The sequence below is a fragment of the Equus przewalskii genome, chromosome 13 (genome assembly GCF_037783145.1).
Source record: "Equus przewalskii isolate Varuska chromosome 13, EquPr2, whole genome shotgun sequence".
Lineage (NCBI taxonomy): Eukaryota > Metazoa > Chordata > Mammalia > Perissodactyla > Equidae > Equus > Equus przewalskii.
The window spans coordinates 68,416,270-68,440,053 of NC_091843.1; the positions used below are offsets into that span (position 1 = coordinate 68,416,270).

At 34.5% G+C, this 23,784-nt stretch overlaps 1 long non-coding RNA gene across 1 annotated transcript in view; it reads right to left on the reverse strand.

Annotated features, from left to right (window-relative positions):
- The window catches only part of LOC139075143 (uncharacterized), an 83,412-nt gene that overhangs the window by 48,064 nt on the left and 11,564 nt on the right, over window positions 1-23,784 (reverse strand). Inside the window, exon 2 of the long non-coding RNA XR_011525245.1 lies at window positions 11,039-11,194. This is a non-coding gene — a long non-coding RNA (uncharacterized lncRNA). The remainder of the gene's footprint in view (window positions 1-11,038; window positions 11,195-23,784) is intronic.

Below are 23,784 nucleotides of genomic sequence, written 5' to 3' on the forward strand. Positions count from 1 at the left end.
TCACTAGTCTATTTTATAAAAATAAACATAATGCCAAGTACTAGCAGCTACTTGTAGGGTTAGGCCCTTCTCATAACAACATAGCACTACAATCTTTATTCTTAAAAATACCTGTCATGGATATAGAAAACTCTATGCCTTCCTTTCTAAAAACCCTCTGAATGACTAATGGCCTAACATTGGTTTATATCAAGACTTTCACTTTCAAATGCTTCCATAAGACTGGCAGGTTAATAGTAATGCAAATAAGTGAAGCAGCTAGCTGTTAGAGAACATGGGGAAAGAGGAGTGGGTGTGGGTGATCCTGGCAAGTTGAAGAGTTAATTCTTTATTAAACGGGGATATCAGCATTCTACTCCAGTCAATTTTGTTACTGAGAGGATTTGGAGACCCACATTAGCTGTGAACTTTCTTGATTTTTCTAATACAGAGTAGAACTCACAAAGTATACCTATAGGCCACTAGTTTGCAAACCTTGATTTATATCCCGTCAGTTAAGAATAAAAATACTAAGATGCTCATCGTCATCTCCAAATTGAATCCACAGATTTGAAACTAGGAACAAGGGGAAAGGTGGAAGGAGACACAATCATTTTCTTATTTCAGCATGTTAGAATTATTTGTATTCTATTGGACTCTCTGCAATTAAAATCTCAAAGAATGTTTTTTTTTAAAGAAATGATTAATGCCTGAACATCTGGTAAGTATTAGACATTTTACCTCTTTTAACAAGATTTTTGCTTATGTTGTTGAATTCCGTGGTCAGTTTCCTCTTGTATCGAGTTATCATTTTTGGGGACAATTGAGAAAATAAATAGCTCTGAGAGGACTCTTAACATAGAGTTGGGCTTAGGATGGTCCTCTCAGGGACAGAACACAAATACAATATAACCTCCCTGTAGGCTTTTATCTAATTAGAGCAGCAAATTCGGTTTGCCATTTGCTGCCTTGGGAACAAAACAAACAGAGATATGCTGATACAGGATGAGCATCTTTATTTTCCCAGTGTGTGACAAAGGGAAGCAACTGCTAGGCTATATGGTTTCTCTGCCCATCAATTTGATAACAACACATTCAGCTGGTTATACTGGAGAACCATGGAAGACCCTGAAGTATTAAATATCTTCAAATGTACTCATAGAAACTTAGACAAGGAAAAGATTTAAAGTCACCCTCCAGAGACAACTATGCTTTTTCACCTTCAAAGGTAATTTTCTTGATACTAACACTAAGATTATTACATTAAGTTAGGCTTTAGACGTTTGCTTTTTCTAAATGCATGGCATATTGAGTCAAAAAACAACTAAAACAATGAGAGAAAGAAAGGGAGAGGGAAAAAAAGAAAGAGTGCAAGACAAGAGAAAGAAGAAAAGAATAGAGAGAAAGACAGAAAGGAGATTGAGTAATTCATCACATAATTTTATTGAAAACCCATTCTTTACAAAGCACTCTGTTAGGCATGATTAAATGTTATCCTGTAAGATTCCCTGTTATGGAATGAATATAGCCTAAGTTACAGGATAAACTTTTAAGTAATAATGAATATCTTTGTGTGGGTCAAGCTATGTAGATTATTTGGGGACTCCTCTTCTGAAAGTAATGTATATACCCAGTACCTGTCACTGTTAATTATTTCTGTGGAAAGGAAAAACATATATAATCTTATAATAATGGGAGTGAAAATTTATCATATTGCCACAAAGGAAAACTGACTGGTAATGAAGACTACTAAGTACAAATTATTAGCCACATTCCATGGACTCAAAATGTTCTTTCCATAAATGCATTATGGTGGAAATTGATTATACACTCCCATTTTCAGACCTATAAAAAGAACACAAAAACATTAACCTATGTACACATTGAAATTTTTTCTTTATACATTTAGGTCTGATAAATGTATTTATAGTACCAAAAATAATACCTAGTATCAATGTTTAGTACTAGAATCTTCTTTATTGATAATGCATTGGAGATATCATGAGAACAGTACATGCCTTGTGATTCCTATAAGGTCACATGGACCTGGGTTTGGTCTACTATTTAGCTACTACAGTGATGTGTTAAATAAGCTTGGGGCTATAGGAAGAGACAGATTTGAAATGTTAAAAGCATAGTTGAAGTTTTTTATTTATGAAGCCCTCATTTTATAACTTTAGCAGTAATTGGATGTTGTTGGGACTGGAATGTTAATGTAGCATTTATTAGAATTAGATTTGCATGCACTATGCTTTAATGTTATTAAAAGATGAAACACAATAATTTAGAAATTGTTGGACAAATAATAAAATTCCTTTCTTTTCAGTTCTTTCCCAGTCTTGACATATGATCAAATGCTTTATGTGGCTATTTGATGCAGCATTATCGACTTCTAAACGCATTTTACCTCTGGGATCATAAAGCAAGCACATTTACCTATTTTAGGTAAATTTGCCTGCATTCCCTGTTAAGTTGAACACCTCTTTTTTACTAGTCAGATGTAAACTGATACCAAGCATCTCTGTTAAAGTGTATATGCTTATCAGGCTATATATTGCTGTTTCAATACACAGTCATGGAGCCTGCCATAGAGCAGTCTGCAAGTTTTACTCATGTGTTACTGTGTCAGTAAATACTTTAAGCACATTCACATACCCACCACAATACCACTATATAAAATGGACGTTATAAAACCAAATATAAATTTAGGAATTAAAATTCTTAAGCCATAACTGAAATAAAATTTCTTGAATTAATTTAATTTAATTACAGTAAAAAACTTTTCTCTGATTAGACATGATGATATATGTGTCATTTTATGAATCTGGTTTATTATTTTATGGTACAGTAATTCTAAGATTTAGTTCCAAATTTAGTTTATCTCTATATCTCATTTTAATGGCTGTCATAACTAAAAAGAATACTTCACAAAAATAACAGATCCAAATGGAAGAAACGTATCCTTGGCTGTGTAACTAAATCACAATACTCAGTTTTTAATTCCATCCTCCAGTTATGCAAAAATTTTTCTCAAAATTTAGTTAGTATCTTTTCTTAAAATTAAATTTTAGAACTTATAATTCAATTTGAAGTCAATGAATTTAATGGTTTTAATAAATGAGTTGAAAACTTAATGACACTCATCTTTTAAATATTTTTATACAAGTTAGAATATTTTATTTCTATTTTTCTATGTTTGAAGGTTGGAAATATTTTACAATTAACACAAAATATTTTTAAGAATAAAATTGTGTAATGATCAAAATACGTCCAAATATTTTTTTTTAATTTTCCCCTATACCTCATGCTAAGTACAACTAAAACTCCTGGATTTTACATATAAAATAAATGTAAGATTGTTAAAGGTGGAGAGAAAGTGGACTGGCTAGGGGCCTTGCTACCTGAGAAAAAACACAACAGAGAGTTCCTGAGTTTTCTTTTTGCATCATATATCCAAGACTTACCCTGGAAGAAGGTGGCAATCTGGAAACACCAATAGGTACAGATAATCTCCCTGCCAAAAGTCTGCTCTTTTTAGCAAGGGGACCAGGAAAAGGGCAGGCTAGCAAGACAAAACTTTTAGACAAAAATGCCCCTACTCCAGCCAAACACCACAGAAAGCATTGTGTTACCATCACCATCCATGCCAACCAAGGAAAAGTGGGAGCCTAGACTTCCACCTTGTGAGGCTATAATGAGGTGCCCAACATCCGCATTAGGGAAATAAGAGAGAAGGCCAAGTAGAGTGCTAGGACTTTCAGTCATGCAATATTGAGGCCATCCTCTCACATTGTCTCTGGAGAACTCATGAGGATCCTGATCCCCAGGGGTGCCCCACCTGGCGGTACCAAGGAGTGATATCAGAGGTAGTAGAGAGTGAAGATATTCACTATGGACCAATGATAATGAGATCACGCCCACGACAGTGTCAGTAGAGACTATCTGGGGAACTGGAACATCTTCTTCCACTCAGCAATGACAATGAGACCCTGCACCAAGTGTCAGCAGAGGCTGAATGGATAATGTAGACTTGTAGATCCATCCAGCAATAACAAGGTATCTTCAGAAAAAGCTAACTAACATAGAAGGCTTAAGAAAGATCCAAAGTCTCAGAACATAATATAAAAATGTTCAGGTTTCAATCAAAATCACTCCTCATACCAAGAATCAGGAACATCTCAAATGAATGAAAAAGACAATAAATAGATGCCCAAACTGAAATGACAGAGATGTTAAAATTATCTGACAAAGATTTTAAAGCAGCCATGACAATAATGCTCCAACATGGAATTACAAACACACTTGACAAAAAGGAAAAAATAGAAAGTTCTAGGAAAAAAACAAAGAAATAAAAGATATAAAGAAGAGTCACATGGAAATAGTAGAACAGAAAAATACAATAATTGAAATAAAAAGCTCAACGGATGGGCTCAAGAGCAGAATGGAGAGGTCAGAGGGAAAAATCAGTACACTGGAAGATAAACAATAGAAATTACCTAACCTGAAAAACAGGGTGAAAATAGACAGGAAAAAAATGTCCTGTGTGCACACCTGACCAACGTCTCACCCCACTACAGAGGACCCACACACTCTGCCAAGGCAGATTGCCCTTTGCACATACGTCTTGCCTCTCAGAGGCAGACCCACTCTTCCTGCTGCAGAGGTCCCTCTCACCCAGCCTATGCAGGCCCACAAGTTGCCTGAGGGCCTGCTGTTGGGTAGGGCAGTCCGAGAGTGGGCTGCCTGTTTTGGCTGAACTGTATTAAGTCAGTGTCCCAGTGGGTGGGGCAGACCCCTGAGCTAACAGCTCAGGGGAAGTATTCCAATGGTGTCTGCCAGTGTCTGTGTCAGCATGCCTGTACTAGATCACATTGATGGCTGCTGCCAATATCTCAGTCTCTGGGGAGGTGGTCTCAGCCTGGGGAGGTCTTGCTTCTCACCCAAATGCACCCAGAGCCCATCAAGTCAGTCTCTTCACCAAAGGACTGTGCACCTTTCTTTCTACAGATTTTAGATTGCTTTCTGGAACAGGTGAATCTGCACATGGGCCTTTTAAGAACCGGATTTTCTTTCTCTCATGTCCAATAGCTTTCTTGGGGTGTTCCCCATTGTTGTTAACAGTCAGCAAAGCCAGATATTATGACACTTGTCTCCATTGTGAGAGTTCAAAAGCTGCTTATTCTGTCAAAGCTCTCCCACTCAGTTCCCCTGCTCCTCCAGGGAAGCCTTCGTAACTTAAGACTGCTCCTGGCCATGAAGTGCCGCAGATAAAATGCGGCTTTTTCCTCTCCAGAAAGGAATTTCTCCTCATCCACCTCAGTCAGCCCTGTCCCTTGTTGTGGGGGTTCTTTTTATCCAGCTTTCAGTTCTCTCTTAGGGGTAATTGCTCCAAAATCAGTTGTAAATTTGTTGTGTCTGTGGGAGGAGGTGAGTTCAGAGTCCTCCTATGCTGCCGTCTTGATACCGAATGATCCTTTAGGCATAAAGTGGAAGTCAAGACATTCTCAGAGGAAAGAAATAGAAAGATTTTCTCCAGAAGACCTACTCTAAAGGAATGGTTAAAAGAAATTCTTTAAATAGAAAGGAACAAAAGAAGAAAACTTGGAATATCAGGAAAGGAAAAATAAAAAGATAAGTAATTTTGTAGTAGTTTTCCCATCTCCTCTTGTGCCTTCTAAATTACATTTGATGGTTCAAGCAATAATTTAAAGACTGTCCAATATGGTTCAAAATGTATGAAGAGAAATATTTAAGATATTTGCATTAAAAATAAGAGAGGGTAAAGGGATGTAAACAGAGGTAAGATTTTGATACTTCACTAGAACTGGTAAACTGATGACATTAGTAAACTCTAATATCATATTAAACATTATATATATACATATATATATATATGTAGTGTAATACCTAGAGTAATCCTAAAAAAGCTAGACAAAGAGATTCACTCAGAAACACTACAGATAAATCAAAGTGTATATCAAGAAAATTCCTGCCACAAGAAAGCAGGAAAATAAAATAGAGAGAAATAAACAAAAAAGAACCAACAGAAAACAAAAAATGAAATTGCACACTTACCTGCTAATATATCAATAATCACATTAAAATATATGATCAAAATGCATCAATGAAAAGACAGAGATTGGCAAAGTGAATGAAAAATCATGACCCAACTATTTACTGTCTATAAAAAAACTCACTTCAAATATAACGACATAAGCAGGCTGAAAGCAAAAGGATGAAAAATATCATGAAAACATTAATTTTAAAAAGTAGTGATGGCTAAGCCAGCCCTGATGGTTTAGTGGTTAAAGTTTGGTTCACTCCACTTTGGAAGCCCAGGTTCAGTTCTCAGGCACAGAAGCATACCACTAGTCTGTCAGTATCCATGCTGTGGTGGTAGCTCACATCAAAGAACCAGAAGAATTTCTAACTATGCACAACTATGTACTGGGGCTCTCTGCAGGAAAAAGGAAGAAAAAGTAGAAAGATTGACAACAGATGTTAGCCTAGGGCAAATCTCCTGCAAAACAAAATATGTAGTAATGGGTATACAATTATCATACAAAGTAGACTTAAGAGCAAAGAAAATAACCAAAGACAGAGTGGGACATTGTATAATAATAATGCACCAAGAAGACATAGAAATCCTAAATGTATATGTACCAAACAACAGAGACGCAAAATATATGAAGCTAAAACTGATAGAATTAAAGAAAAAATAGAAAATCCATAATTACAGTGGGAGGTTTCAACACCCCTTTCACAACAATTCATAGAATAGATAGAAAACTAACAAGAATATAAAACTCAATAACACCATCAACCAACAGTTATGGAACACTCCAACCAGCAACACAAGAATACATTCTTTTCAAGTGCTCATGGAATATATACCAAGATATATCATATCCTGGGCCATAAAATAAACCACATTAAATTTTAAAGAACTGATATCAGACACAATGTGTTCTCCAACCACAGTGGAATCATATTGGAAGTCAGTAAGAAACATAAGAAGGAAATTTCCAAACTCTTAGAAACTGAACAATGCACTTCTAAATAATTGATAAGTCAGAAAGGAAGTCTCAGGGGAATCAGAAAATACATGAAACTGAATGACAATGAAAATTCAACATATCGAAATTTGTGGCATGTAACTAAAGGAGTGTTGAGAGGAAAATTTATAGCATCGTATGTTCACATTAGAAAAAAGGAAAATTCTCAAATCAATAACCTTAGTTTCCACCTTAAGAAAAAGAAGAGCAAAATAAACCCAAGGCAAGCAGAAAGAAGGAAATAATAAAGATAAGAGTAGAAATCAGTGAAATTGAAAACTGAAAAACAGTAGAGAAAATCTTTGAAACAAAGAGCTGGTTCTTTGAAAAGATCAATGAAATTGACCCACCTCTCCTAGCACGACTGATGGGGAGACAGAGAGAGGGAAAAACACGAATTTCCAATATCAGAAATGAAACAGGGGATATTATTACAGACTCTGCAGAAACCAAAAAGATAATTAGGAATACTATTGTCTTAGTCCAATTTGGTAACAAAATACCATAGAATGGGTGGCTTTAAACAATAGACACTTTTCTCACTGTTCTGAAGTCTGAGAAGTCCAAGATCAAGGCACCAGCAGATTCAGTGTCTGGCACACAACATGCACAAGGTAAATCAACAAGTAAAACGGTCAGGTATCCAGGAGATCCCATTAAGTCCTCTTAAGTAATTTCAACATGCATAAAAAATGCATAGTTGAAGGTTTAATTTATTTGAGATATGTGTTAAGTATGTATTTTTGAAAGAACTTTGAGAATATTAGTGATTAGGAAAACTCAGTAGATGAGAATGTTATTAACTCTGAGGAGCCTCAAGTAATTTTTTGAGAGTGCACACTTACCTGGAAAGTACATGCTAGGAAAGGATAATCTACCATATACTTCATTTTTGTCTTCATTTTCCTTAGACCAGAAATAACATATTTATCTAGTTCACAAATTGAGTTGAATTTTACAAGTCAAGAGAAAATATCTTCATCACCCCTTAGTGAACGCTAAGCTTTAAACATAATGAGGATAAAGTTAAGCCCAACAATTGGATTGATTGGTTGTTTTGTTACCCAATGGGATTGGATTGACCCCTCTACTCATGCTAGGTGTTGAGCTAAGTGAGAGCGTGCAGGCAGAGTAGGAGCTAAACGAGTCTGTAACCTGAAAAAGTATTTAATGCAGAGTGTAAATCTTGCACCCAAGTATTTACTGAGAAAACCAGGAGGGTGTTGATGCAGAGGAGAACTGTCTGCCACCTAATACTGCAAAAGGTCTTCTAGCACTAACTACCTCATGTTGCAGTCAAGGATCCTGATTCAAACTATCGATTGTTGTTAAGCAACCACTCTGTAAGATAGGAAAAGCAAATATCTATTTTATATAAGAGGAAACTGAGTCAACAGAAAATCAGAGTTTTGTCTAAGGTCAAATATTGATTTACTTCTAGAGTCATGATTGAAATGAGCTTTCTGCACTCCCAGCTCACCATTCTTTCTTTCACATTATGTTTAATATCAATAGATATGATGACAGTCATATGATGAACCTATGTTTTTGCTCAAATGATTAAATTAATGTAAAATTTGTGTATAGTGTAAATATTTTTCTTTGTTGAAATGAAAGATACTGGCCTAAATAATGAAGACCCTGACTTTTTGTTATAATTATTCCTTTATAGTAGACATGATTTAGCTTATTACTCAGCATAATAAGCAGACCATTAAATATTGTACATAAGTGAATTTAAATAAATTGTTATTTATATATGTTTCATTGGGCTAGTTAATTAGCTATATTAACAAAGAAAATTTGTAATAATGGTTAAGGAGAATGTATGTAACCTAATTCTTCACCATGAATATTTAACTGATGTTTTAATCAAATATTTTGATTTAATGACAAAAATAATTCAGGGTAAATGTATAATTATTTTATAAATAAACAGATAAAAATTAAATATGATTTTAAGTGTCTTGTTTTAAAAATATGTAATTGAGTGGACTTCTGATTAGTTTTTGTATTAAAAAATACACTCAAATGTACAAAGAAATGACAGAAAGCAAATGAACAGAAAACAATAAGAGAAGAACCTGCAGATACTTGAAAATTTATGGAAAGAATGCTGTGAAATGGGTTGTAGGATGAGAAATCCACAGTTTTCTCATTATTGATCCTACCCAAATTTAGGTAGGTGAAGAGAGGACAGGACGTGAAAAACACTTCAATTATTAGAGAAAAGATTCTAAGGACCTTCATCTTTTAGCGTCGTAGGTTGCACATAATATCATTCAATCAATAAACTGTTTTATCAACTCTCTTAGCATGAAACCTTCAAATGATGTTTTTTTTTGAGGAAGATTAGCCCTGAGCTAACATCTGCTGCCAATCCTCCTCTTTTTGCTGAGGAAGACTGGCCCTGAGCTCACATCCATTCCCATCTTCCTCTACTTCATTTGTGGGACGCCAGTCACAGCGTGGCTTGCCAAGCAGCACTATGTCTGTACCCAGGATCCGCACCAGTGAACCCGGGACCACTGAAGCAGAATGTGCGAGCTTAACCACTGCACCACAGGGCCAGGCCCACTTTCAACTGATTTTTTAAAAAATAAATAAAATAAAAAATGAATTGATTGTATAAATAGTGTAAATTTCTGATAAAGGAGCACCAAGTTGAGTTGAACTGAAACATCTCAATTAATGAAAAAAAAAAACACAATAGCTTACTGAAATACTGGAAAATCATTGCAGACTATAGAATATCTTGTCCAACCAGCCCCAGATTAGGTACTGTGGACAACTTAAAAAACTAATGTGTTATAGAATAAGTTAGAGAAAAGATTAGGTTTTTCTCACAGTTAAAATAAGGGCACTGAAAAATGTTTTGTAGCTAAGTAGAGTAATTATTATAAAAAGTAACCCTTAAGTTTACCTAAACTCTTTCTGAAACATGTATCTTCCTTTTGAATTTATTTTGAGATGTTTTTTGTGTATGTTTGGTTATTCTTGTTTTGATACTTCAATTACTTCCTATCATTCCTGTTTCAATATAAGATATCCAATATCAATTTATTTTGACATATTGTTTTTCATATGGTGAGACAAAACTGAAAACATATTAAAGAGGGTGAATATTGGGGCCAGCCTGGTGGTGCAGTGGTTAAGTTCCCACGTTCCTCTTCTCCGTGGCCCGGGGTTCACCGGTTTGGATCCCAGTTGCAGACATGGCACCACTTGGCGTCCCACATATAAAGTAGAGGAAGATGGGCACAGATGTTAGCTCAGGGTCAGGATTCCTCAGCAAAAAGAGGAGGATTGGCAGTAGTTAGGTCAGGGCTAATCTTCCTCAAAAAAAAAAAGGGCGAATATTAATTTAAGGAATACTTTTTGGTGATCCTCTTTATACTTTTTCATTTAAACTAACCAAATTATATAAAAATATTTCTACTTTAGAAAGTCACCTCTGAATAATCTATTCCCAACTATTAGGAGAAAGTGTTAAGCTCTATATTATCTTGTTGTTCAGCACATCATCTTTTTGTTAATGATGCTGTGTAAAGCTATGATGCTATTTATTGATGCTGTGTAACGTTGGAGTTTTATTTTCCTCAACTCTCATTGGCAGAAATTTTCTTTACCCATTTAAGCCTATTTTTTTTTATCATTAATTGAGAAGTAAAGAGAAACTACAAAATATTGCAATATTGATTACGCAGTTTTCCTAAGTTGTATTATACATATTAGTGGAATATTTCAGACACTTTGTGAGAAATTACCAGGGTTTCTTAACCAGATTTTTATGGATAGAATTAACAGATTACGAAACGCAGATGAGAAAAATATTACATCTTTATTTTTACTAATTTCTAATTAAAAACTAGCATTTTGTTTAATTATAAATGTAGACAACAAACCATGGCAGTGTTAGAAGTACCTGTGTCTTCTGTATCACGTGATTGTGGCAGATATCTCCAAATATTATGTCTGAACATCATATATTCACAATGCTTTACCTCATCGAAATCTTCCGCTCTTCAGATACTAATGCCTTGTCGAGTAGGCGGGGCTACTGTTGAGCAACTCCTCATCTAGAGCATCTTCCACAATTCCAGGTTCTCACATTAAAGATCCAGGTGTCTAGGTTTCTTTCCTCTATTCTGTCTCTTCCTCTGTTAATTGATATGTAGAAAAAGATGAGTCATTGTCTTTGCATATCAATTTTTTTCAAGCCTGGATAGTTCAAATGAGGACTACTCTTACTCTTTGTAAGAAATTTTGTAACATGGATGGCTATGGCTGCTACAAATATAGACTGGGAGAATTCAAATATGTCTAACTGTTGAGAAAACTCTTTATTTTTAAGTTAATACTCTGTGCATTTGGGTTTATTTTTTCAACTTTATTGAGGATGATTGACAAATAATCAGTGTGCATATTTAAGGTGTACTTTGTGATGTTTTGATATACGTATATATAGTGAAATGATGCCCCCGATCAAACTAATCTACCTATCCATCACCACACATATTTACCTTTTGTGTGTGTGTGTGTGTGTATGTGTGTGTGGTGAGAACTATATTTAATAATAATGTATTGTACACTTGAAATGTTCTAAAAAATATATCTTGAGAAAATTCTTTTTGAGTTTTCTTTAAAGTAACAAAAATGTTTTGCTAACAGATTGGCTATGATATGAATTATTTATCTTGCTGGAAGTTCTAAGGGTTCCTTATATTTTAGTCCTGGCTCCCCTTTTTGTTCACCATCTATGTTATGAAATAAAGGATTTCATATTCAACATAATATAGAAATATTGTCTTTGTATTATAATTTTGTGAAAATATTACACATTTAAAAAATAACTTTGTAAAAGAATCTCCAAAGGATATCAAAAATCAAAATTATTATTTATAGGAAGTCCCAAAACATATTTCTTTGCCCAACCCCTCCATCCTAACAATACAATTTCACTTATGTTGAGCCTTATGTGGCTTTTGTCAGTGTTACATAATTTTGGAAAGAATAATGTAACTAAATGCGGGTCATCTTATCTAAATATCACCAGCTGTGTACTTAACAACCTCAGTTTCAAGGAGGCAAGAATAATGAAAAATGCATTGAAATGATAAAACTATTCTGGAAAGTAATACTATTAGAAGACTATTTGAACGAGTTAATCATTTTGAAATCTCGATGCAATGTGGTTGATATAATAAATAACAAAAGATGAAAGAATATGATACAGTGATAAATGATAATATGTTCGGAATTTTAAAAGATACAGGGAAATAACAAGATTTTCCCAAAGTTTGAGCTTTAAGCATATATAGGTTTTATTGGGTCTGATTAAAATATATTGAACTATTATTCTGATATAAGGGCCTGCTGTTTACTTTAAGACAGCTCTTTAAGAGTAAGAAGCATAAGGTTGACATCTAATAACCATCCATCAAGTTCTAATGTGACTATCATTAAAACAGACTTACTTTTTCGTATATGTGGGTTAATGATTCAATTAGTTTCAATTACCAAAGCCTGTCAGGCAACCAATCAAACGTGTGGGAAGGACATTCTTATTTCATTCCTAAAAATTTTATCTAGGAGTCAGGGCTCAAAGGAAAAAATTTAGTTTGTTCAGATCCTAGGTAAGCAAAATGATACAATGCATATATAAATACTGAAGAGAGTATAGATTCCCAACATTATTTGGCATATTTGATAATGCACTAGTAGATTACTTAGCATAATGCAAGACTAATTCTTTCAAATTATTGATGAGATAAAAGACCAATGGTATAAAGGAAATAAGAGTTGGATCAGAAAACAGAAGAATGAAGTTCCAATCTCAGCTCTGTTTAACTCTGCGACAAGGACAAGTGCATTTAGGATCAGTATATTTACCTCTCTGGACTTTGGTTCACTCAAAGAGAGAGAGAGATTGTGTGTGTGTGTGTGTGTGTGTGTGTGTGTGTGTGATATAATAAATGTGTTCTTATTCTTTTTCCATCAATGTCCTCTTAAAGTATCTGATAAAAAATATTTAGGCTATCTATCTAAATAAATGCATCTATGCAGACGTACATTTTGCCTATAATTTTAATAATTTAAGGATACCCAGAAGATCACTGACATGGAACAAAAATTTTTAAAAAATCCCTGAGCTAAATTGTAACATCTTTTCCAATTGGAGGCTCATAGTTCTTCTTTGTCAAGTTCTAATGTAAATTTATTAATCATAACTCACAATTTCAGTCAGATATGCCAGATCCAGGAGTGACCTAAGTCTATTCCATGTACAGAAATCTTTAAATAGTGACTTTATCTATAATCAGAATCCCATCATAGAGCTAATGGTGCCGGAATTCTTCTTTCAGGACCCAAGAATAATGGCAGCATTTGAAAGAATAAGTCAATTCGTTAGTTATAGAAAGCATATAGACTGGCTTCCATGAATGAAAATATCAACATTAGAAGTACTTGGTAGAATCTATACTTGTTGAGAATTACTGAAAGCTCAAGTATTTCTTCATGTATTAGACATTTTTAAAGAAATCAGTATATAATGATCATACTCAGTTTATACAAAAAGGTCAACAATTAGAATCCAATATAATAATCTTTAAACCACTGTGATGTTATCAGCTGCTTTGAACATGATAGTGTTTAGAATGATGTAGAATATTTCTCTCATTATGATAGCCAAAAATTGTATTTCTGGTATGTGTTTCCACTTATATACAAGAATATCAGTTTCATTTTTCCCTAATCATATCTCCTAGGTTATATTAGTATTGAGAGTTGCAGTACAAAGGTGAATAATAAATTCCAGAGGAAGATGTTTTCCTTTTAAGAAAAGGCATATGTGCATGCACACAACCAAAAGTCTAACAAGATTAGACAGTGATGAATTATCCTTCCATATTGTCTCATCCCTTGCTTATAGTCTTCATCAGCCTACATTTCTTCCACTCGTTCTTTGATGGAGAATATTAATTTTCTCAGTCTAACCTAAGAGTTAGAAAACACCTTCAAATTTTCCCATTACAAGTGAATTATTGGCCTTCTCTCTAGAACTTCTGGAGCCCTAAATATAAAATTATTAAAATGTTATTAAAGTTTTCTGCATCATACATTTTTATAAATGGCTTTCAAAATTTGAACATTTAAATACAATATAATTATTACAATGATTATAAACATATTGGTGACATTCTTCACTAGCAGCTAAGTAGCCAATATTGTCTAGAGACAATATATCAAAGAATGATGTCAGAGAAAGTATGCAGAGAAGTTTTGTTCCACATGCAAAAATATCAGCTGTAGCATTCAAAACCATCTTCATGCCATTCATCCAAGAATGTATCAAGAAGACCAGCTAACATATATTTAGATTAATCTAGAAAGTTACCAAAGCAAGGATTACTAAAGCAGGGAACAGATAGAAATAATAACAAAGAAAGATTACAATTTAGAAAATCATTATTAATTAAATGTCTTTTTTATATGTATGTGCCCCTAAAATATGTTGAATTAGGGTGCAAAGCCCTGCTTCATATTGTGGGGACCTGGATTTGGCCACCCCAAGATATGTCTCTTGGCATGAGGATTATTTGAGGCTGATTGCTTTTGATAAACTGGGACAGGGAAGGAGGCTCTGAGGGATGGAACTTGCTTGCCCTTTGTTAGGAGACATTTACATTTGTAAGGAAATCTCTATCTGTAAAGGTGCCTCCCTCTCTGTACCAGGAAGAGAGGGGAGATGACCTTGTCTCTAGAAACTCTTAATCAATGCCGAAGGCAAGGACTTAAATCTGCATTTGTTTATCGTGCTTGTCTGGTAACCTCCTGTAACTGACTTCCCTCCCCCTCCCAACGTTGGCATTTCTTTAAGGATTAAGCATCTTTCCTTAGGCTAGGAACTGATTGCTGCGCTCACCTGTGACCACCCAGCTGTGGTCTTGCCTCCTGCTATGCCCACTGAGATAGCAGACCCACTATCTGCTGTGTCCATCAAGCGCTGTGCTGACAGGGCAATCTTGTGACTATTGTGGGAGGGACATTTCAATATGTGAAATATCCTGTTTGGGGGTATATAACCACTCTGTGCACCCCACTTCTTCGGTGCTCTTTCTTCCTTCGGGAAGAAAGGCCCAGGGCCGTGGTCCTCATTAAACTTTGTTTAATTTTCTCTTGCTATTCGTCTCATGTGAATTTAATTTGTTCTCTGGCCAGACGAACCCACATTAGGTAGAGGAAAAGTCTTCCTCCCCTACAATATTAAACACTGTTTTTAGAAATATTTTCATCCATTAATCAGAAAGGAAAAAGAAATCAGTTGTAGGCTTGGGAGTAAAAATTTTCAACACACAAGCACTACTTGTTGGTTGTGTTGTTGTTTTAGTTTTTTGACCGTCATGAAATTCATGTAGAAAGATCCTCAGTTCATACTCACTTTCAGTATTGTCCCATGAACAATTTTCAATGCTTTATTTTATCTCTCCTCTTTCTACTATACTTAATTCAATTTTTATACCCTACTCCTCCTGACTGTACATAGGCAATCAATTAGAAATAGTTAGTATTCCTTTCATACCTATTTTACATTAAAGGTTCTGGCTGTAAAGTTTCTTTTACCTAAAATGATGCTTTTGCAAACTATTCATGTTTTATGTAGGTAGATTTTTTACCGAAACCAAAGTGGTTCTGCCTCCTGGTGAGTTAAATCAGACTCTCCACCAGAAGTAGTTGTCTTGCAAAGAAAAGTATATTTGCAGCAAATAGGAGTCCATGTGCAATCATTTCCAAAGTCATAGTGCCCTGGAATAAAAGGAAGCATGGAGGTTTTATTTCAGATGGGGAACGAATATTCAAAAGGGAGATGTGGGTATTTGTTTGTGCTGGCTCAACTGGAAACATGCTTCCACATTCATTGCAGATTATACTATTAAGGCCTAAATTCTTCCTGGAGAGGAGATTTTAGCATTAAAGATAAGGCAAAGGTCATAGGCATAGCTCTTGTGGTGAGTCTTGGTCTGGTTCAGGGTCGTTAGTGATTGTACCTCCTTAACATAACAAAAGGGAAAAAAAAAAACAATTTGGAAAAACAGCTAAATGCTTCCAAACCCATCCTTGAGTTCCTTGGGGCAGATAGTCAGTGATAGATTCATTTCCTTTTACCACTGCTGAGTAATCAATCATCACATTCGTCATACTTCAGTCAAGAATTCCAAGAAGCTTGACATAAAACACTAGGTATCTGCTAAGAGAAGAATTCTGAACTGAAGAAGCAGAGTTTCAGATGAAAATTTTTGTGCAAGTCATTTATTGAGGGAATGCTCCTAGGAGAATCTTGTAAGGGAGTGAGGAAAGCAGGTAAAGAAGTGGTTACAGGATTCATCCAGCCTCAGCCTGATCCCAAGGAAGCTCTTGAATGTGAATTACAATTCAGAGATTGCCCTGCCCTAAGGCAAAGAATCTGGGTTATTTAGCCCCACATCAGTCAATCAGTAGACTAATGGATGGCACTTGAGACAGAACTAGGGGAAGGAGAATGGGAAAGCTGGGTGTGGAAACCTCCCAGGCACCTTCTGAGTTGGAAACTTCTGTCTACCAAGGTACATCCTCTGGAGAAAAGTGCAGGTGTCAGCTTTTAGTGACCAAAACCTGTGGTAGCTGTGGGATGAGTACATAAACCTGTAAAGGGGAGATGGTCAGAGCATCAATAGCATGCTGCAATTACGTTGCTTATATCTCTTTATTATCAAAACAATAATAGGATGGATATTCTTGTTGGTATTCCCTTTTGCACTGTTGCAAGCATTTTCCTGAATTATATGCCTAGGAGTGGAATTGCAACACTGCCTTTTTTTTTTTTTTTTTGGCAACACGATTTCACTGAAATCTGCTAAAGAACATATTAACTGTTAAATCATTTACACTACTGCCAGCAGTGCCTGAGGATTTCTATATTATCCTACATCTTTGCCTGCACATCGTTTTTTAATTTTCTAATTTTGAAAAATATGATGGCGTTAAATTATATTCCAGTATGGTTTTAGTTTTTCAAATAACTACTGAGCTTGAGTGACACTACATGTAGATATTGGGTTACCTTTGTATTAATTATGTATTCACAATTTGACTATTTTTTTCCAAAATTTGTGGGAATTCTTTGTAGAAATTCTAGATATTGAAGGCAAAATAGGAAGTTTCTAATTCTTGTGTCTCCACTCAAATATTCAGATGGCCATCAGTCAGCATAAAACATGTAAGCAACAGAATATTGTCACCATTGTTGATTTCCTTTAACTTCCTTTAGATGGGGTTTATATTACTATTTTTCAAAGTAGAAACTGTCTCTTATCCCAAATTGAACTTGGTTGTATCTTTTCATTTCAAAGGACTATATCCATTTGGTTGATAGAAATAAAAAAAGAGTAATGACCCATTTTTCTTTGGCAGCAGTAGCAGCTTGCATTAATATAGAGAACTTCAATCAGTCTAGAAATGACAAGCCTTGGTCAGACAATATACAAGGCTTTGTAAGTGTATGGATCAAGCATTTAAAATATATTTGTTGACAATGTGGCAAAATTCAATTCTTTTAAGAATTACCTGAGGGATAACTCATTTTTACATCCATATTACGTGGAGGCATGGTATTCGAGGATTTCTTAAAAAATATAGCAAAAGAGAAAAATGGCTTCTTTACAAATCTTTCACTAATTATTGACATGTAAGATACGTTAGAATATAAATTTATATAGCACAGTATTTTTATTCCATTTTACATTAGAGTGAACTGGGGCTTAATAAGGTAAAATCAGGCTTATAGGATCAAAGCCGGCATTCAAATCTAAATGTATCCGGGTGAAAGACTGTCCTAACCACTCCCCTGCCCTACCATTCCTCTTCTTTCAGAGGACTGAGATGGATGGATCCAGGCTGACTGGAAGCGTGGTTCAAGAGAGTGATTTGAGGAAAAGAAATCCATTGCATCACTCTATCCCCTTTGGGATTCAGACTACTGATTCTTTGTAACTTGAGCAAAGATTCTTTGCCCAGGCAGTCTAAGAAGGAACTTTTTGTTTTAACTTTTAAGGCACCACGTTTCCTTGTCACAAATTCTCTGCCAGAGCACAGAAAAACTATGACAATTTTCAGTTTTTCCCATGACACTTGTATAACTTTGAACCAAAATCTGAAAAAGAAAGTATATAAAAGAAAATATTGATCTATCTTATTTATTGGTTCATAGTCTTTAAAAATAATTCAGCAGAAATTTTGAGAGACTAATCTACTATGATGTAAAAGAATGTAAGAATGGGCCAATATAAAGAAATCTGTTATAAATTTCATCTCATCTCTATGGATATTTCAAAAACTATTTCCAAAATTGTAAAAAAAGTAAAAATGGGGGCCAGCCCCAAGGCCTAGTGGTTAAGTTTGGGGCTTTCTGCTTTGGTGGCCTGGGTTTGGTTCCCAGGCACGGACCTATACCACTCGTCAGTGGTCCAGAGGAAGATTGACAACAGATGTCAGCTCAGGGCGAATCTTCCCCAAACAAAAAAAAAAAAAAGGAAGATTGGCAGCAGATGTTAGCTTAGGGCAAATCTTCCTCAGCAAAAACAAAAAAAAGTGAAAATGGAACAAAAGTTCACAGTAAACTAAAAAAAACTGTTACATGAAAAGTAACATAAATGTAAAATAATAATAAAGATATTACTTATTTTTGAAAACTAAAAAGCATCCCCATTAAACTCCACAATAAAAATGGAATCCCTTACCACTACTATTTTAAATTTTATGAATTTTTAAACAATAAAATAGAAGATCTGGAAATACTGATATAAGTTTAACCACAAAAATTAATAGTACACAAGAGAAATTTCAATCAGATCCATATTAATATCCTTTAAAGAAAGGACAGATTATTCTATAAATGGAACAGCAATGATTGTTTGTTTTAAATGATAAAATTTTCCTTCTCAATTTATACAAAATGTATTTTAGACAGATTTAATACTGAAACAGAAGAGAATCATAAAATAATTAGAACACAGCTGAATGATTCTTATCTTTAAATGGGGAAACCATCTCTATTCATAAAAAGAAGGAAGAAAGCAGTAGCGGTTGATAAAAAATAAAAATTACAATTTCTGTATGTCAAATGATGCTATAAACAAAATTACAATGCAAGTGGCAGCCTTGTCTCCAGCTGTCAAAGAGCTCCTATTGACTTGAGTGTTCTGACCAATAAACCAGGCCTGAGAGGCAACCACAAAGCAACAACATGGGTGAAGGGGCCAGACTTATGCTGAGACGGTTCTTTTTGACCCCACTTAACAATGGCAGTTGCTCTTGAAATGCAACAGTGACCACACCCACAGCCAGTGAGTACCTTCTGCTACCCAACAGCCAAAATTCTTGGAATAAAAAAGTCAATGGCAGATGTCTACTTTGCTAATTAGAGCATCAGATCAATAAACAGCTCTAATTCCCTAATCCATCTTTCAAATCCCCATTGAAATGGCTGTGCCTAGAAGTGCAATGTGGAAAACAAACTTTATTTCTTTATCAAATATACTGAATTCTACTCTCTACTTTTAATGGTAAAAATTGGAACCAAAATGCATTAATAATCCCTAAACTGATGAGTTTCAAAAGGACCAGAAGGATTTGACTTGATACTAGGAACAAATGTTAAATCTGCTGAAATCAAGTGTAAAAACAAAGTGAAGTAGACCTCCAAAATTGTCAAATCTAAATACATTAAATGTGGCTTTGGGCATATGAAGACCTAAAACATTATCTTGGAAATAAAAATTTTAAAACTCGCCTTTATCTACCAAAAAAAGGAAAGGGCTATGGAATGAAGACAATTTCCACTCTGGTTCATTAAATCTAAAAGGCCATAAATAATTAGATGATATCAAAATTTCTGTATTTCTTTACTAGATATATATTTGGAAAGGAAGCACTAGATTTTAATGTACATCTTATAGAATTGCTTCAGCATTACTGATTTAATGCTGAAATATCTAGACAAATTTTTTCTCTTTTTTTTTTTTTTGAGGAAGATTAGCCCTGAGCTAACTACTGCCAGTCCTCCTCTTTTTGCTGAGGAAGCCTGGCCCTGAGCTAACATCTGTACCCATCTTCCTCTACTTTATATGTGGGATTCCTACCACAGTATGGCGTGCCAAGCGGTGCTATGTCCGCACCTGGGATCTGAAGTGGCCAACCCTGGGCCACCGAGAAGCAGAACGAGTGAACTTAACTGCTGCGCTGATACCAACCCTGATATCAGTTTCCCCACATTAAACCTAGCGTATATGGGGTTAAAACCAAAACACTCATTCCCTGCTTACTTTCTGGCTTCCTGGCTCCAGAATCCACTATCCTCCATGGAGACAGACACCGCCAAGGACAAGCACCTGGATCATCTCCTCCTCGCAAAGAGATACAGGCTGTTGGGAAACTGCTGACCAGCAAGGTCATGGGCTCCCTCCTCTCCACAAGTGCCTCAAGGCCAAAGACAGACTGCTGGGAAAGCTCCAACATGCAAGGCCATATGCTCCCCATCACCTACCTAAAACCCCAAATAAAAACCCTTCCTTTTAGCTATTCGGAGAGTTTGGGATTTCAGCGTTAGCTGCCCTCTCTCCTCATTCAGCACTGTGCAAAAATAAAATTCCTACTTCCTTCCACCACACCCGGTGTCAGAGATTGGCTTGCTGCGCAACGGGTGAGCGAACTCACTTCAGGTTCTGTAACAGCGCCACTGGGCCTGCCCCTAGACAAATTTTAATATCTAAAGTTTCTCTCCTCTTCTGGGAGCTGTATTTCTCTGGGGTTTTGAATTAGACATTTCATTTGACATGCCATATACTAATTGGCACGTGCTAGAGCAGTGATTGATTGGAATCTTCAACAAATTCAAGTATGATTAATAAATCTGCCTTAAACACGATACAGTCAAAAGGTAGACAATTCCCATCTAACAAAAACATGTCAGATTCTTTGAGCCACCATGTTTAATCTAATGCTAAGAATTAATCTAACTCCAAATGCTGCTTTTTATTTCTCTAAATGTAGAAGAATTGTAGCAATTTAAAGATGGTCCATTTTGAAGATATATTTGAATCTTTTTGAAAGGAGCCAGCATCTGGAGGAGTCAAAAATGAGGCAAATCGAGTATTTGGAAAATGAAGACTGGAAGCTCACCAGTATTATTAAGTTCAAAAACTCTTTTATACTCCTATAAATTTTATACAACTTTACAAATTAGAATGTCCACAATTGGAAGACATTCTATTAGTCAATATTTTCAGATATTTAAAACTGACTATGTAGGCTAAAATCAGGTGGATTCTGAAAAGTAAAACATTACACATTCTTCTATGCACAGGAAACTTTTAAGAACTAAATTCCAAGTGAAGACATTGGTTCACAGAGTCCCAAGTTCATGTTTATATGGTCCAGTCTTTGACATGTCCAGAGTAGTTTTAAATTCCTAAAGAAACTAGATATTTTCCATCCATATATCCAACCCAGAAACAAGTCAATCATATGAATTTCAAGTTACTGTCTATACTGAACATTCCTTTATGCTTCATATTATGTGCACTTTATCTGTTTTGGATTATACCTCGTTTTCGTCTGCTTATACCATGATTCTTTGAAATTTTCACAATTTAGAATTTATTTGCATTAATGACAAAATATCTAAAAAAGGAGCAGTTGAAAAATGAAAATGACATAGTAGGATAGATTTGCAACATGTTTGACAGATAAATATTTGCAATATTAAACATATTTGTGGGAATTGAAATAAGAACAATTTGAATACCTGAATTAGGAGACAGGCCAAGTTCACAGATGGGAAATTAAAAAATAAATACTAATGTCAAAAAATAATTTTAAGAAATTATTCCATTTTACTACACAACAAAGAAATTCAAATGAGAACTATGAAATACAAGTTTTTTTATCCATCATGTTGGAAAAGTTTTAGACTCAATAATTATACCAGTATGTGCAAGAGTGCTGTAAAATTGGCATTTCCACATACTGTTGGCGAGAGTGTGAAAAGGCATAGTGTTTTATTGAGGAAAATTCAGGTATATACATAAAAAATTTTAAGGTTGGTCTTATCTTTTCATCCAAATATTTTACTCCTAAGAAATAAAAATAGGGCTATATGATACATTTTTGAAAAATGTGTTTATTAAAGATGTCCTCTTAATAAAAGGAAACTTTGGAAATGTAGCAGGGAATAAAATAAGAGTACTTCTACCATTTTTCAGTGAACAGAGTGAAAATTATTTTTTTTAAGAAGTTGCTGTTGATATTCCAATTTCAATTTAAAATTATACCTGCAGAGTACTTCATTGTGGATGTTACATATTTCATTCCCTATGGAGGGTCAATTTATGCTTTTAACCCTTAATTATTTAAAATAATGTTGCAATGAATATCTTTGTGTAAAGGCCATTTTGTATTCTTGCAATTTGGTAAAAGTTTCTGAAAATGACATTGTTGGATCAGAGGGCAAATAAACTCCTTATTTTTATGCATTGAACAGTCCTCTCCTTATGAATTGTACCATTTTGAGTCCCTTGCAGACAAATATAATTCCTGTTTCCCTGCAGCTTTGCCAAAAAAGGTTTTCAAACTTTTAAATGTTCCTAAATGTGACGAAATTTTCTTTTATTTTTTCTTTCTTTTTTATTTTTTTGCTTACTATGGGCAATAGTGGGCATTTTTAAAATATGATTTTAAAAGACTTTTGCATTTATCATTCTGTGACTTATTTGTTCTTACATTTTGCCCATATTTTAATGAAATTGTTGATTTTTGACTTTATAATTTCTATGACCTCTGTATTATAGGGATATCTCATTTTGTCTCTGAGATAAGTTACAAATATTTTTCTCATTTTGTCACTTGCCTTGCCAAAGTTTTCTTTTCTTATTCTTTCTCATTTCTCTGGTTCTACCACCAGACAATTCTTTATTTCTTCTAAGTTATGAGTCATAGGAGGATTTTTCTCTAATTCTAGGTTAAAAGGAATTTACCTATTAGTTTCTTCCAGTACATTTCTGGTTTTACTTTTTTCCTTTGAATTAAAATTCCATTTTGAATTTATGCTGATTTTTGATATGAGGATTAATTTTAACTATTTCCATGAAAATATAAAGTTGTTACAATATTATTTGTATAAAAGTCTATCTTTACTGGTTTGAAAGGTCATCTTTACCATATTCTAAATTTCCTTCTTTTTGGGGTCTATTTTTGCCTGTTTTTATTCTGCTTCATGCTATATATCTACGTTCCAAAACATAACATTCTCTTAGTTAGAGGTAGAATTAATCTGTTCTCATTGCTCCTTTTTAAGGATTTCTTGACTTTTCTTGCTACTACTTTTTCATATAAACTTGGTCAACTTAATCAGTTTCAGGAAGAACTCTTAAAAAACCTAACAGTATATTTGTTGGTGTTAGATGAAATCTATAAATAATCATCTTTATGATCCTGAGTCTTCATACATAAGAAAATAATATTCTTTTTCATTTGTTCAATTCTTCTTTTGTGACTTTTAGAAGTAGGTGATAGTTTGCCTTATATAGATATTATATACATACTTCTTAAGTTTATGCCTAGATTTATTTTCCTATTACAACTAGAGTTTTCTAGCATTCATTTAATTGGCTATCTGTCTATTTGAAGATTATTGATTACCAATATAAGATATTTT